At 46.0% G+C, this 13102-nt stretch overlaps 1 long non-coding RNA gene across 1 annotated transcript in view; it reads left to right on the top strand.

Moving 5' to 3' along the window:
* The window catches only part of LOC139155162 (uncharacterized), a 160742-nt gene that overhangs the window by 126949 nt on the left and 20691 nt on the right, over positions 1 to 13102 (top strand). The window lies entirely within an intron of this gene.

Below are 13102 nucleotides of genomic sequence, written 5' to 3'. Positions count from 1 at the left end.
CTCAGGAGTCTCCTGGTGATTGGCCCAAAGTCATCCAGGATGTTGACATGCTAAGGGAGGATTAGAACTCTGAGCCACATGATTTCCATGCCTAAGTGAGGATTAGAGTCTGCGGAGAGGGACGGCATACAAATCCAATAAATAAATAAAATCAAGGTAGACTTTGGCTGAATTGGAAAACATAGAGTGAAAACGCACAAACTTTTCAATATGTACCAAGCTTTACATCCACAATATGACATTGGCAAGTTGTACTTGCTAAGAAAAATAAGAGGCAGAGGGCTCTTGCAAATCCATCAAACTGTAGAAGAAGAAAAACGAAGTTTGAATGATTATGTGAACCAAAGTACAGAAAAAATACTGCAAGCTGTGAAAACAGAGAACATTATAAAAACAACAGAAACAAAGGCAGAATATAAGGAAAAACTGCTGGTTGTCAGATTAAATAGATGGAAAACCAAAGCTTTGCATGGACAACACTTGAAAAACATTGAAGGAAAATGTGATGACAACCTTACATGGGAATGGCTTAAGTTGGGAACCATCAAGTAAGAAACAGAAGGTTTAATATTCGCTGCTCAAGAATTTGCCATGAAGGAAAAGATACAGAAATCCACTGACAATCCAAACTTCCCAGTTTGCAATGACAAAGTTGAAATGATTTCACACTTAATATGTGACTGCAGCAATATCATCCAAACTGATTAAGTAAGAAAGATTAGAAGTAACATGAGAAAATATTATTTTACTGAAAGAGTAGTAGATGCTTGGAACAAACTTCCAGCAGACGTGATTGGTAAATCCACAGGAACTGAATTTAAACATGCCTGGGATAAACATATATCCATCCTAAGATAAAATACAGGAAATAGTATAAGGGCAGACTCAATGTCGGATGGATAGCTGGCGGAGAGGGGCGGCATACAAGTCTAATGAATTGAATTGAATTGAATTAATGAGTAAAAGGAATAATAATAATAATAATAATAATAATAATAATAATAATGATAATAATGATGATAATGATTAATAATAATAATGATTAATAATAATAATAATATTAATAATAATAATAATAATAATAATAATAATAATAATAATAATAATAATAATACCATGTTTCCCTTATAATAAGACATATTCTGATAAATGGGACAGGATATTTCAGGACATGTGTTGAAATAAGCCCTCCCCCAAATAGGCCCCTTTCCCCAACAACCTACATGAATCCCCTGTCCCATCTGCCACCCTCAAATTGTGCCGGAACATCTTACCAGAGTCTGGCAGCTCTCTGCTTCTCTTTCTCGGCCGGTCTTTGCTGCCACTCAGGAGAAGGAGAGAGAGGGGAGGGGCTGCGAGAGAGCCCATGTCTCATGTTCTTCTCTTCCTGGGTGGTGGCAGCGCATCCAGCTCCCCGAATCTGGCCTGCCGATCTCGGCCGGTGAAAGGGAGTGACAGGTGGGGAGGGGAGGGACAGCGGAGAAAGGAGACACAAGGAATCTTTCTCTCTTCCAAACTCTGCCAGAAATGACCCTTCATGAGACTCATGGCACCTGCGCAGCCTCTTGGGCTGAAAGGGGGGAAAGGGGGGAAAGATTTCTTGCATGCAGCCAAAAGGTTCCTTGTCCTGGTGCTGCGTCTCACCTGCGCTCTCCCCACCACCACCACCTGAAAGGTTTGCTCGCTGGTTGATTCTGCTGCTGCGCCCGGCTAGAAGTTTGGCTGTCAGCTCAGCTTTGGTCGTTGGTTGCTTCTGCTCGGTGGGGATGGCTGAGGTGCTGCAGGTGTTGCTGCTGCCTTTGCTGCCACTGTGTAGAAACATAAAAACATAGGAGATTGACGGCAGAAAAAGACCTCATGGTCCATCTAGTCTGCCCTTATACTATTTCCTGTATTTTATCTTAGGACGGATCTATGTTTATCCCAGGCATGTTTAAATTCAGTTACTGTGGATTTACCAACCACGTCTGCTAGAAGTTTGTTCCAAACATCTACTACTCTTTCAGTCAAATAATATTTTCTCACGTTGCTTTTGATCTTTCCCCCAACTAACCTCAGATTGTGCCCCCTTGTTCTTGTGTTCGCTTTCCTATTAAAAACACTTCCCTCCTGGACCTTATTTAACCCTTTAATATATTTAAATGTTTCGATCATGTCCCCCCCTTTCCTTCTGTCCTCCAGACTATACAGATTGAGTTCATGAAGTCTTTCCTGATACGTTTTATGCTTAAGACCTTCCACCATTCTTGTAGCCCGTCTTTGGACCCGTTCAAATTTGTCAATATCTTTTTGTAGGTGAGGTCTCCAGAACTGGACACAGTATTCCAAATGTGGGCTCACCAGCGCTCTATATAGCGGGATCACAATCTCCCTCTTCCTGCTTGTTATACTTCTAGCTATGCAGCCAAGCATTCTACTTGCTTTCCCTACCATTTTGAGACTGTCAGAAATCACTACCCCCTAAATCCTTCTCTTCTGAAGTTTTTCCTAACACACAAATGCCAATACAATACTCAGATGGAGGATTCCTTTTCCCCAAACGGAGGCCCCACCTGGCCCCCTGCAGGGCAAGCTCAGCTGCAGGTGGGGAGCCCTGGCCATGGCCGAGTCAGCTCAGCTGTGACTGTCAGGGCTGCCCGGTGTCTCCCTGCTGGGCGCCTGGGAAGAGTAAGTGGGGCCTGCGGGAGGAAGGGAGGGCAGGCAAGGGTCCTGCGAGGCTCCCCTCCCCAGGAAGAGTCTGGCTCCATCGCCATCCCAAGATGGAGGGGCTTCATGAGCAGGCTGGCGGGGGCTCCGGTCAGTCAGTGCTGTTAAGGAGTGTGCAGAGTGACCTCTGACTGGTCCAAGGTAGAAGGACACAGAGGAAACATGGAGTAGTAGATGTCCAGCTGAGAGCCCAGAGGTAATGATTCAGTCATACAATTCAGTTCCATTCAGCCTATAAAATATTATTTATTTTTGCAACTATCTTAAGTCAAGAACGACCCTAGTCATACACAATTACATCAATCAATAACTCTCAATACATATACAATACTACAAGCTAACCTATTCAGCTTACAAATACACATACCATCATTTAAACACACAGTTCTACAGCATAGTCAGAAAGACCAACCACAAATAGCAATGAATAGCAAAGAATAGGAGAGAGAGAGAGAGAGAGAGAGAGAGAATCGGACTTCTGGCTCCTCTTATGGCAATCTGTAACACTAGTTCTTAAAGCAACAGTATTCTATTACATGGCTTGTGTTATATATTAGCCCAACTGGTTATGTGAATAGGACTAATGTGCGTTCAGGTGGGGGAGATTGGAGCTGAGGGGAGCAGGGGCCCCTCCAATGACATTCACCATAGAGTGGGAGGTGCACTCCCAGAGCGGCCGCTGCCCTGGCTGGAGTTTGGAAGCCGCAGAGTCGGAATTTGCGGGAGGGGCAGCGAAGGAGAGAAGTGCCTGTCTGATATCTGGGGGCGGGGCTTGAAAACCCCCCATGGCACCCTCACCAGCCTCTCGGCCAGCAGCTGAAGAAGGCGGCCCTGCCCTCATTGGCTGGGAGGATTAAAAACGGACAAATGGGGGATGGCCTGGATTTCCCCTCTAGGATTCTGGGTAATGCAAGCGGCACAGGGAGTGGACGGATTGCTTCCACTATTGGGAAAGGGCAGCTTCAGAGGAGCAAGGGAGCATGCGCGACGGAACGTTCTCCCCACAGTAGTTCTTTGATGTGTGGTGGTGGAGAATTCCACGTGGGAGGACCTTTTGTAGGGAAGGCAGGAAGCCAAAACCCCTTTCCGCTCTAGGAATACAAACCTCTCTGGCCATAACCCTTGCGCTGTGCCTCCATCAGGTGTAGATGGTGCGGACTCTGTCCGTGAACTGCCCAGTGTCAGTTGGCGTCGGATCTTTCTCGTGAGCCGAAATGAGCCACTTGGTGATCCGTCATCCACTCCCTCCACCCGTCGGATCTCAGCCCCGCTTGGATTGTGAGGTGCCAAAGAGGGAAATGCAGGTCTCTCTCTTGCCTCCGGCTCGCAAGGGGGGACTGCCGTGACCATGGCGACCATCAGGGGGCTCCCTCCACATCCAGCGTTGCCCTGGCAACTGTTTAGCCTCAAAAGGGAGGTGATCATGCACATCTCGCTTTTGCCCGTCTCTGGTGTTCTCGCTCCCCAGCCTGATGAAAAGGCAAGGAGGGGGGAGGGGAGGGGAGGAAAGGCTTCCCAGGCGTCTGTCCCTTCCCCCCACCCTTTTCACCGAGACACCCCGTCCTCACCAGTCAAGACGCTGCAAGGGGGGGCTGCCAGGGAGGGTGAGACCGGGAGGTGATCACAGGCAGCCGCGAGAGGGAGGGAGGGGGAGGGCTTGCAAGGAGGGGGGCTTCCTATTTCCCCCGAGCCACAATCGCAGCCAGCGCGGGGATTTCTTCCCTTTGGGGCTTCTTTCCCACTTGGTGCCAGGAACGTTTGCATGCTCTTCGGGAGCCCCAAGAAGGAACCCCATCATTATAAGGGATCTCCCCGGCGTTGCCAAGCAAATGGTGGGTGGCCCCCTGTCTCACCTCCCGCCAACCCAGGATTTTCCCTCCAGGAAAGAAGCTGCTGGCGGTCTTGCTGGGAGTTCCCTGCGGGGGGGGGGCGTTTTGGGACCTTTCCTGGGAGGGAGAGAGATACAAGCCTCCCCCCCTCCTGTTTTTGTGCACGTGTGTGCGTGTGTATCTATCTGGGAATCCCCTGTTCATAAGATGAAGGGTGGGGTGTTGTGGTTGGGAAAGCCGTTGGGGAGGAGGAGGAAGAAGAGGAGGAGGGGGTCTTAAAGCCCGGGAGGAAACCAAAGGAAACATGAGAGCAGCAGGCGAGGGGCGGGCAAAGCGCTAGAGAAAGGCAGCGGAGGAGCCGCAAGATAAACCCGTTCAAGCGGCCAAAGATCCGCAGGGATTCCTCTGAAGCGGCTTCAAGGGCTCGGCCGGCAGCTTTGCCTGGAGCCTCTCAGGTGCTAGGCAGGGAGGCTAGGGGTCCCACCTGGATGGGCCACCAGGACGAAGGCTGCTGAAAAGCAAGGAAGTCTTTTCTTCCCTTCCGCCCCCCCCATTTAACCGCCCCCTCTTGCCAAAATTCCCTTTCCTTTCCCTTTCTTTTTCCTTTCCTTCCCCTTCCTTTCTTTTCCCTATCTGTTCTTACTCTATTTTCTTCCCTTTCCCTTTCAATTTCCCTTCTTTTCTTTTCCTCTTTATTCCACCCTATTCTCCCCTCTATTTACCTCCTTTCTCGTTTCTTTGCAATTTTTATTTTCTACTTTATGCCATGATAATAAAAATAATAAAAAGGAGCCTTTTGTTTTAGGATGGATTATGCAAAGTTCAGGGGGGGAGGGACGTCTCTCTGTGTCTGTGTGTGTGTGTGCGCACGCGCGCAGCCAGATGCTTCCAGCCCCAGAGGAAGAATCCGCGGTTCTGCATGGGGGGCGGGTGTCACGAGGAAGCGTTTATCTCGGCCGTTGGAGATGGGAGGAGCCAGAACGAGGGACAGCACCAATGGGAATTCTGCCTGCTTGAGCGTCATCGGCTTCTGAGCAGAGTCCTCTGTGGCTTCACCTGAAGGAGGAGAGAGAGATAGAAGCGGGGAAAGTGGGGGAGGGCGGGAGGGGGGGATCTTACCCTGGGCGGAACTCTCTCCTAAAGTGGGTGAAGTCAAGGGAGAGTCTGCCCGGAGACCGATGACGCTGCAGAAGGGAGAATTCCCATTGGTGCTGTCCCTCGTTCTTGCCCCTCCCACCTCCAACGGCAGAGAAACCGCCTTCCTTCCCCATGCAGAACCGCGGATGCTTCCTCTGGGGCTGGAAACATCTGGCTCTGGCTGCACACACGACACGCGCACACACGCAGACGCACACACACACACACAGACACAGACGTCCCCCCCCAGTGAACATTTCTAAAAACATATAAATACAAATATACATATGTACAAAACCAACTTTCAAAACACACCACATGACATTACCTAACGCAAGAAGACCCAAACAGTAAAAATTAATAACGGTAATGCATACATTTTAATAGAAACATAGTTCAACCAAAGCTTACAAGGTTTGCTAAGACTTTTACCTTATCAATACTATTTCTACACTCAAAGCTTTCCTGAGAACTTGGTACCTGGATCTTGTCCATCAGCTTAATGGACAACCATTCTTCAGCAGGAAGGCAGATGGTGGGGCTTCCATCAATTGCTACTATACCTGCCTAACAAAGCAGCTCAGTCAGTGGATAATCACACCATCCCCAAAGCTATTGCTATACGCTAAATAATAATTAATATATGAATTAAAATGCAGTGGGTTATCCCTAAACTCTCATGAAGTTGCTGGCATCAAGCTTAAATGTGTATGGAGAACAAAAAGCACCTGCCATTACTGCCTTTTACTTTGCAAGAGTATCAGGGGTTGAGTTTTGATTTATTCTGATACACTTCTTGGTGAAATCCACTTCAACAGCAGCAAATCCCTCCCTTTTGAACACCTACATTATCCTTAAAGTGTGTAGACCTTTTAGTCTTTTTATGTACAAGACAACTCAACTTGGACAAACTGAAGTTGCAGAAGATCCTCACTCAGTCAAAGACCTTGGAGTACTCATTCCCAATGACCAGAGCCCACTGCAACAGCATTGCTAAAAAAGCACTAAGAGCCACAAACTTAATTCTATGCAGCTTCTTCTCTAGAAACACCGATCTACTAACCAGAGCATACAAAACATTTGTCAGACCAATTCTTGAATACAGCTCACCTGTACGGAATCCACGCTGCATAACTGACATTAATACAATTGAAGGAGTCCAGAAATACTTCACAAGAAGAGTCCTCAACTCCTCCTCACACAACAAATTACCTTACTCCTCCAGACTTCAATTACTATGTTTAGAAAATTTACAGCTACGCCCTCCAAACTGATTTAACTGTTGTTCATAAAATCATACATCACAGTGTACTCCCTGTTAGCAACTACTTCACCTTTAACAACAGCAACACAAGAGCACACAATAGATACAAACTAAATGTAAATCAAACTAGACTGCAGAAAATACGATTTCAGCAATAGAGTGGTCAATCCCAAAATCTTCAACCTTACATTATCTAAAATAGACCTCTCCCCTTTTCAAAGAGGTCTGTAAGGGACGTGCATAAGTGCACCTTTGTGCCTACCTTTCCTGTCCTAATGTCTTTTTATCTTTTCTATCTCTACTTTATACTTATATTATGTTACATACTACAATACAATACTATATTTGTATGACAAATAAATAAAATAAATAAACTTGTTAGAAGCTTTCTAAAACATGTGGTCATGTATGTTAGAGGGCAGGTGACTCAGATGTGTTTTATTTTCCTTTCCTGCGGGATCTTTTGTGCTATGAAATGCACAGAAAAGAGGAGAAGGAAGCTTTACATTATATTTCTTCTTTTGCTTACAGGAGAATACTGAGGGTGTAATCAACAAGACTTGTGCTATCAGCTACAGCTCTTATCAAAATGTCTTCCCCATCTGGACCCTGGGGAGCTTTTCGTCCCTCTATCCTGCCAGCCCCCTTTCAGGCAAATGCTCAACAAAGGCAATAAATAGGAGGAAAAAACTGGCTGCAGAAATGACCAACGGACATAGTTCAGGATTTGCTGCTCTGTAAATGTGGGGTTTGTAGCCAACCTTAAAGGAACACCCCACCTGTTTGTCTCAGGTTCTTTTTGAGACAGGAACTTGAGGCCAATCAAAAGACTCTTTTCCAAGGAACCAGTGAAGAGAGAAATCAGTGAAACCCTGCTGCTATTGCCTTGTTGATTATTGCTCCTTATAAAGTATCTCTAAATTCAGCTACATTTAGAAGAAAAGAGCCCTAATCTGGCAAAGACAAACACATCTGAGGAAGAATGCAAATAGGGAGTCTTGAAGGCTTGTGGAACTTTGCCCTTCTGACTAGTTGAAGCTCCCTTCTCTTAAGTAGAAATAAGACGAGAAATATTAGCAACTTTTATTCTGTCCAGTCACTTTTATGCCCTATTTGGACAAAACCCTAACCCTAAGATTCCCCCCCCCTTCTTTCTTCCTTTTAATATTTTTTAAGATATCCCTACTTCCTTTTACGATTTTTCTTTATCTCTCTATATTTCATCCCTGCCCATTATTTCTCCCCTGTCCCTTGAATAATTTGTTTTATTAAGATCCTTATTAAATAGTTTTCAACTCCTCTGGATCTCTGCTTTTTAAGTGCTTGACTTTTATATATATGATCTAAGTTTACTGACTCTTCATTCATCATAGGTTTGCATTAATAAACAATTTTAAAAATATTTTTTATGTCCTTAGTTTTAGTTTTCAGGTTTCCCCTTATTCTCTCAGTTCATAATCAAAAAGATCATATTTGCATACAGCATGCAAGATATAGTGTATTAACTCTTTGTTTGCATAAACAGGAATTATCCAAATAACATTAGCTTTCAGACTAATCCCTAACCTGATCTACTGCAAATAGTTGTGTAAGCTAAAAACTAAAAATTCCTATACTAATATAGGCTATTTTATATTAAGGAATATAAATAACATTGGGGAAATATGACCTGGTACATCCACAGTTTTTATAGGTAGTAATAAAAAGTATAGGTTTTACAAAAATTAAAAGATGGGGTGAAAAGATTTTTTTCTTCTTTTCTTAAATATGGATTTCTTTTCTTTCCCTTCATTTTTTAAAGGGAATGCTTATTTTTCCCAAATCAGATGGGGTTCTCTAATAGATCAACATGCATGCATGCATACATACATATTATATTTCCCTGAAAATAAGACCTTGTCTTATATTTTTTGAACCCTAAAATATGCACTGGGCCTTATTGCCATGCACTCAAAAGCCCAATTGGCCTTATTAACAGGAGATTTCTTATTTTGAGGGAAACATATATAAAAGGAGGACAAATTGAAGGCTTAGAGAAATCTGAGAAAAGTCCATAAATATAACACTTTCTTTTAATATTAGAACTTGAAGCATTGTATAATGGCTATAGTATCTTATTTATTCAGTTTGATTTGTGTGGCCATCCACACAAATCTATCTTTGGTTAACTAACATCCAGATAAAAAAACAGATTGAAATCTATGAGCTCTAAAAATTGGGCTTGTTTTAAAGGTATATTTTTATGACTTAATTATCCTGCCTCCAAGCATTTGAGGGCACATTGAAAAGATTGCATTAAAAACCCATAATTACTGAAAACCAGTTGTTTACGTTCTAAAATTTAAAAAAAATTAAAAAAAACCAAGCAAAACCGCCCACAGGTTTACTGCTGGCACAGTTGTATCTACACCTGGAAGAGTTTTGAGGGTGCTACCAAAATAGCTGTCAAGTAAACTAAACATGAGACTCAAATTATAGCCTTGATTGCTTTTGATTACTTTTGAACACGTCACAAATATTCACCTCACAAAGGAGTGAGGGAGAAGAGGGGGCGCCTTCCCACGAATCCCCCCTCCCTCCCCGGCGCTCCTGCGAGAGACCCCACCCCACTCTGCCGAAGGGAGTCCCCCCCTCCTCAGAGTTAAGCGGGGGCCCTCTCTCAGGTTTGAGCGGAGATAAACACCCCCCCCCCAGGAGAGGGGAATGCAAAGCTTCCACACCGGGCCTCCCCCCCCCCTCTCCTGAAGCAAGCGACGCTGCCTCTGAGCACGGGCAGAGAGCGCGCCGTTCCACCCCCACCCACCCAACCGTTTTCAACCGTCTGTGGGGCCAACTGACCTGGGAAGATGGCGGCTGATGGTAAACCGGAAGCCGGCAACCCATGTCTGCCTCAGGGTCGGCAGTGCTGTGGGAGGCCTAGCCGGCATCGGAGAGCATCTTAAAAGACGCGCCAAGGTAGCGCGCAGGCCAATGGCGTGATCTGAGGAAACGCGTCTCTGAGGCAGGGCCCCCCCCTCGGGGGACGTATAGGGATCACTCTTGGCTCATTTGTTTTTGTGGGTGGGTCTCTCCCTCCTTTTGGGGCTCCCTTCTTTCCAAGGGCTGCTTCCCGGCTGTGACCATTCGCCCCCGCTCCCGTTCAAACAACCTGACAGGGTTTTTTTCACTCTCCCCCCCCCCCCCCCCCCATTTTTTGCCCCCGTCAAGCGCGTGGTAGCGGCGACTGCACCTTTAAGAGAAGGGAGGAGCCCCTGCTTCTTTCGCCCAGAGAGTTCACGGCAGCATACGGGGCTTTGCATCCAGCCAGAGCAAGCCGCCCATTCACCCCCTTCCCCTCCTTTCTCCTTCCATGACCCTCTGTCTCCGTCCCCGCCCGGAACACCCGAGACCCCGTCATGGGCTGCTGCCCACAAGGGGGGAGGGAACGCTATGGGACTAATGAAATTTTTAGCAGACCGGCAGGATCACATCTTAAAAAAAATAAAGTTTTAAATTTAATTTTTTTAAATCATTTGTGCATGCGTTGTTGTGCTAGCCAGCAGGCTAGCCGGGATGGGGCAAAGGGAGGGCGAGGAGAGAGAATCAAGCAGGCTGCGGTGGCCAATCAGCACCACTTTCCCTAGGTGCATAAAGCAAAAGGCCAGACAGCAGCTAAGGAGTTTTTTTACTTTGGAGGCAAAGCAGAGCTTAGGATCCAGGGCGCCTCTCGATTGTGCTCTTTCCCTGGACTGGGAGCAGCCGTGGATGGGGGGGGGGGGTGCGAGTTGCCTTCTCTCTCCTCACCTGCCCACCCCCACCCCTCCGTTTCTCTCTTTTTTCTTTTTTTATCTCCCCCCCCCATCACCAGTTAGGGTAGGCCAGCTAAGATCAGGCTTTGAAATGAAACCCCCCTTTCCCCTCTCAACCCCCGAATCTATGCATTCTCCCCGCGGTGACCCCTTCCCTTTGGGCAGAGGGGGAACCGGCGGGACCCACTGCCTGATCCAAAGGGATCCCGGAGATCCTGAGACTTGACTCTTCAGCCCTTCCGCCCCACTCCACCCCTTTCCCTTTCTGTCCTTCCTCTGTCTTCTTTCCTTTCTCTTTCCCTCCTCTCCCCCTTCCTTTCCCTTTCCCTTATTCTTTCCCTTTCTTTTTCTTTCCTTTCCCTTTCTGTCCTTCTTCTAGCTCCTTTTCCTTTCCCCCTCCCCCTTCATTTCTCTTTCCCTTTCCTTTTTCTTTCTTTCTCTTTCCTTTCCCTTTCTGTCCTTCTTCTACCTTCCTTTCCTTTCCCTTTCTTTTTTGCATATTCTCTCCTTCTTCTATCTTCTTTCCTTTCTTTTCCTTCACCTTCTTTTCCTTTCCTTTCTCCTTCTGTCCTTACTCTATCTTCTTTCCTTTCCTTTTCTTTTTCCTTTCCTTTCCCTTTCTTTTCTTTTCCTCTTTATTCCACACTTTTTCTCCCCCCTCTTTCCCCCTTCCTCGTTTCTTTACTACTTTTATTTTCTATTTTATGCCATGATAATAAAAATAATTAAAAAGGAACCTTTTGTTTTACGATGGATTATGCAAATTTCCCTGAAGGAAAACGTCTCTCTCTCTCTCTCTCTTGTATGTGTGTGTGCAGCCAGATGCTTCCAGCCCCAGAGAAAGAATCCGCATGGGGGGGGAGGTCGCGGGTGTAGCGAGGAAGCGTTTATCTCGGCCGTTGGAGGTGGGCGGGGCCAGAACGAGGAACAGCACCAATGGGAATTCTCCCTGCCTGAGCGTCATCGGCTTCTGGGCAGAGTCTTTTGTGGCTTCACCTGAAGGAGGAGAGAGAGAAGCGGGGAAAGTGGGAGGGGGGATTTTGGCTTCTCTGGGCGGAACTCTCTCCTCCAGGGGCTGAAGTCAAAGGAGAGTTTGCCCGGAGACCGATGACGCTGGAGAAGGGAGAATTACCATTGGTCCTACTCCTTTCTGGAAACTCATAATTCCTAATTTCGAGGAAACTCCATTCTGGGCTCAGGAGCCTTTTTTCGATTCCTTCGCTTGGCGCAGAGAGGGGACCGGCGGGGAATCCCACTGCCTGAGCCCAAGGGATCCACAGGATCTTGAGACAGGTCGTTTTCTGGGGGGAGGGAGGGCGCTCAGAAGGAAAGGGGTGAGGCAGGGCGGGGCCAGGCAGGGGAGGCCAGAAGGAGGGGCCAGGGCCAGGCAATTCAGCTGGTTCAGGTGAACACATGAACAGAGTTGGAAGGGACCTTGCAGGTCATCTAGCCCAACCCTCCGCCCACGCAACAGAACCTACATCTGTCTCTACATAGGATCGAAATCCCAACCTCCTGAACCAGGGAGAACTAGCTAAATCCCACCACTCCTCCCTTCCCTGTATTTTTCTCTTCGCTCCATCCTTTCCTCCTCCCTCCTCTCTCTCTCCTTGTCCCTCCCTCCCCAAGTCATTTAGCCCCAGATCTTCCCAAAGCCTTTCACTCCCCGTTTTTTCTTTTTATTTATCAATGTTGTATATTGGTATATTTTCTGTGTATAACACTTGTACATTAATTTATATTCACATAATTCATTAAACTCCATCCCATTACAATTACCTCTATCTCATAACATCTTGTCTAAATTTATCCACCTTGCACTTTACGTCCTATATACATCACTAACTATTTAACTTTGTGACTATCTTCCAACCAATTATACCAATTATTCCACATTTTAAAAAAATCTGTTTCCTCTTAAACATGAATTTCCATGGCTAATTTACACATTTCCATTCTAAAATTTTAGTTATTATCATTGTATTCGAAGGAATTGTTGCTGCTTTCCAGTATGTGATTCTGGCTGCTGTTATTATATGTAGGATAAGATATGGATTATTGTTATTTATCTTCCCCTTTATAATTCCTAGTAAGAACATTTCAAGCTTTAAAACTATTTTTTTTGTTGTTTTATGATTTCTTCTATCCATCTCTGGATAGAAACTGGAAACTTTTGCATCTCATGTGGAAACCAAGGACCCAGAGGATGAAGGGAGAATGGAGAGGCACCCACTGCAAGAGGCTTGAAGTTCAGTGTGAAGCATAGTTCCCTCTAAGCTGAGCAGTGAGCAATGGCTCACTTAAAAATCAGCATCAACTCAGAGTTTTCCAAATCTGCCCAGAAGCCGAGAGGGAAAGAGTGAGAGGGAAGGAGAGAG

The sequence above is a fragment of the Erythrolamprus reginae genome, assembly GCF_031021105.1.
Source record: "Erythrolamprus reginae isolate rEryReg1 chromosome 13 unlocalized genomic scaffold, rEryReg1.hap1 SUPER_13_unloc_2, whole genome shotgun sequence".
In the NCBI taxonomy this organism is placed as follows: Eukaryota; Metazoa; Chordata; class Lepidosauria; order Squamata; family Dipsadidae; genus Erythrolamprus; species Erythrolamprus reginae.
This window is presented reverse-complemented; position numbering and strand designations above follow the sequence as displayed.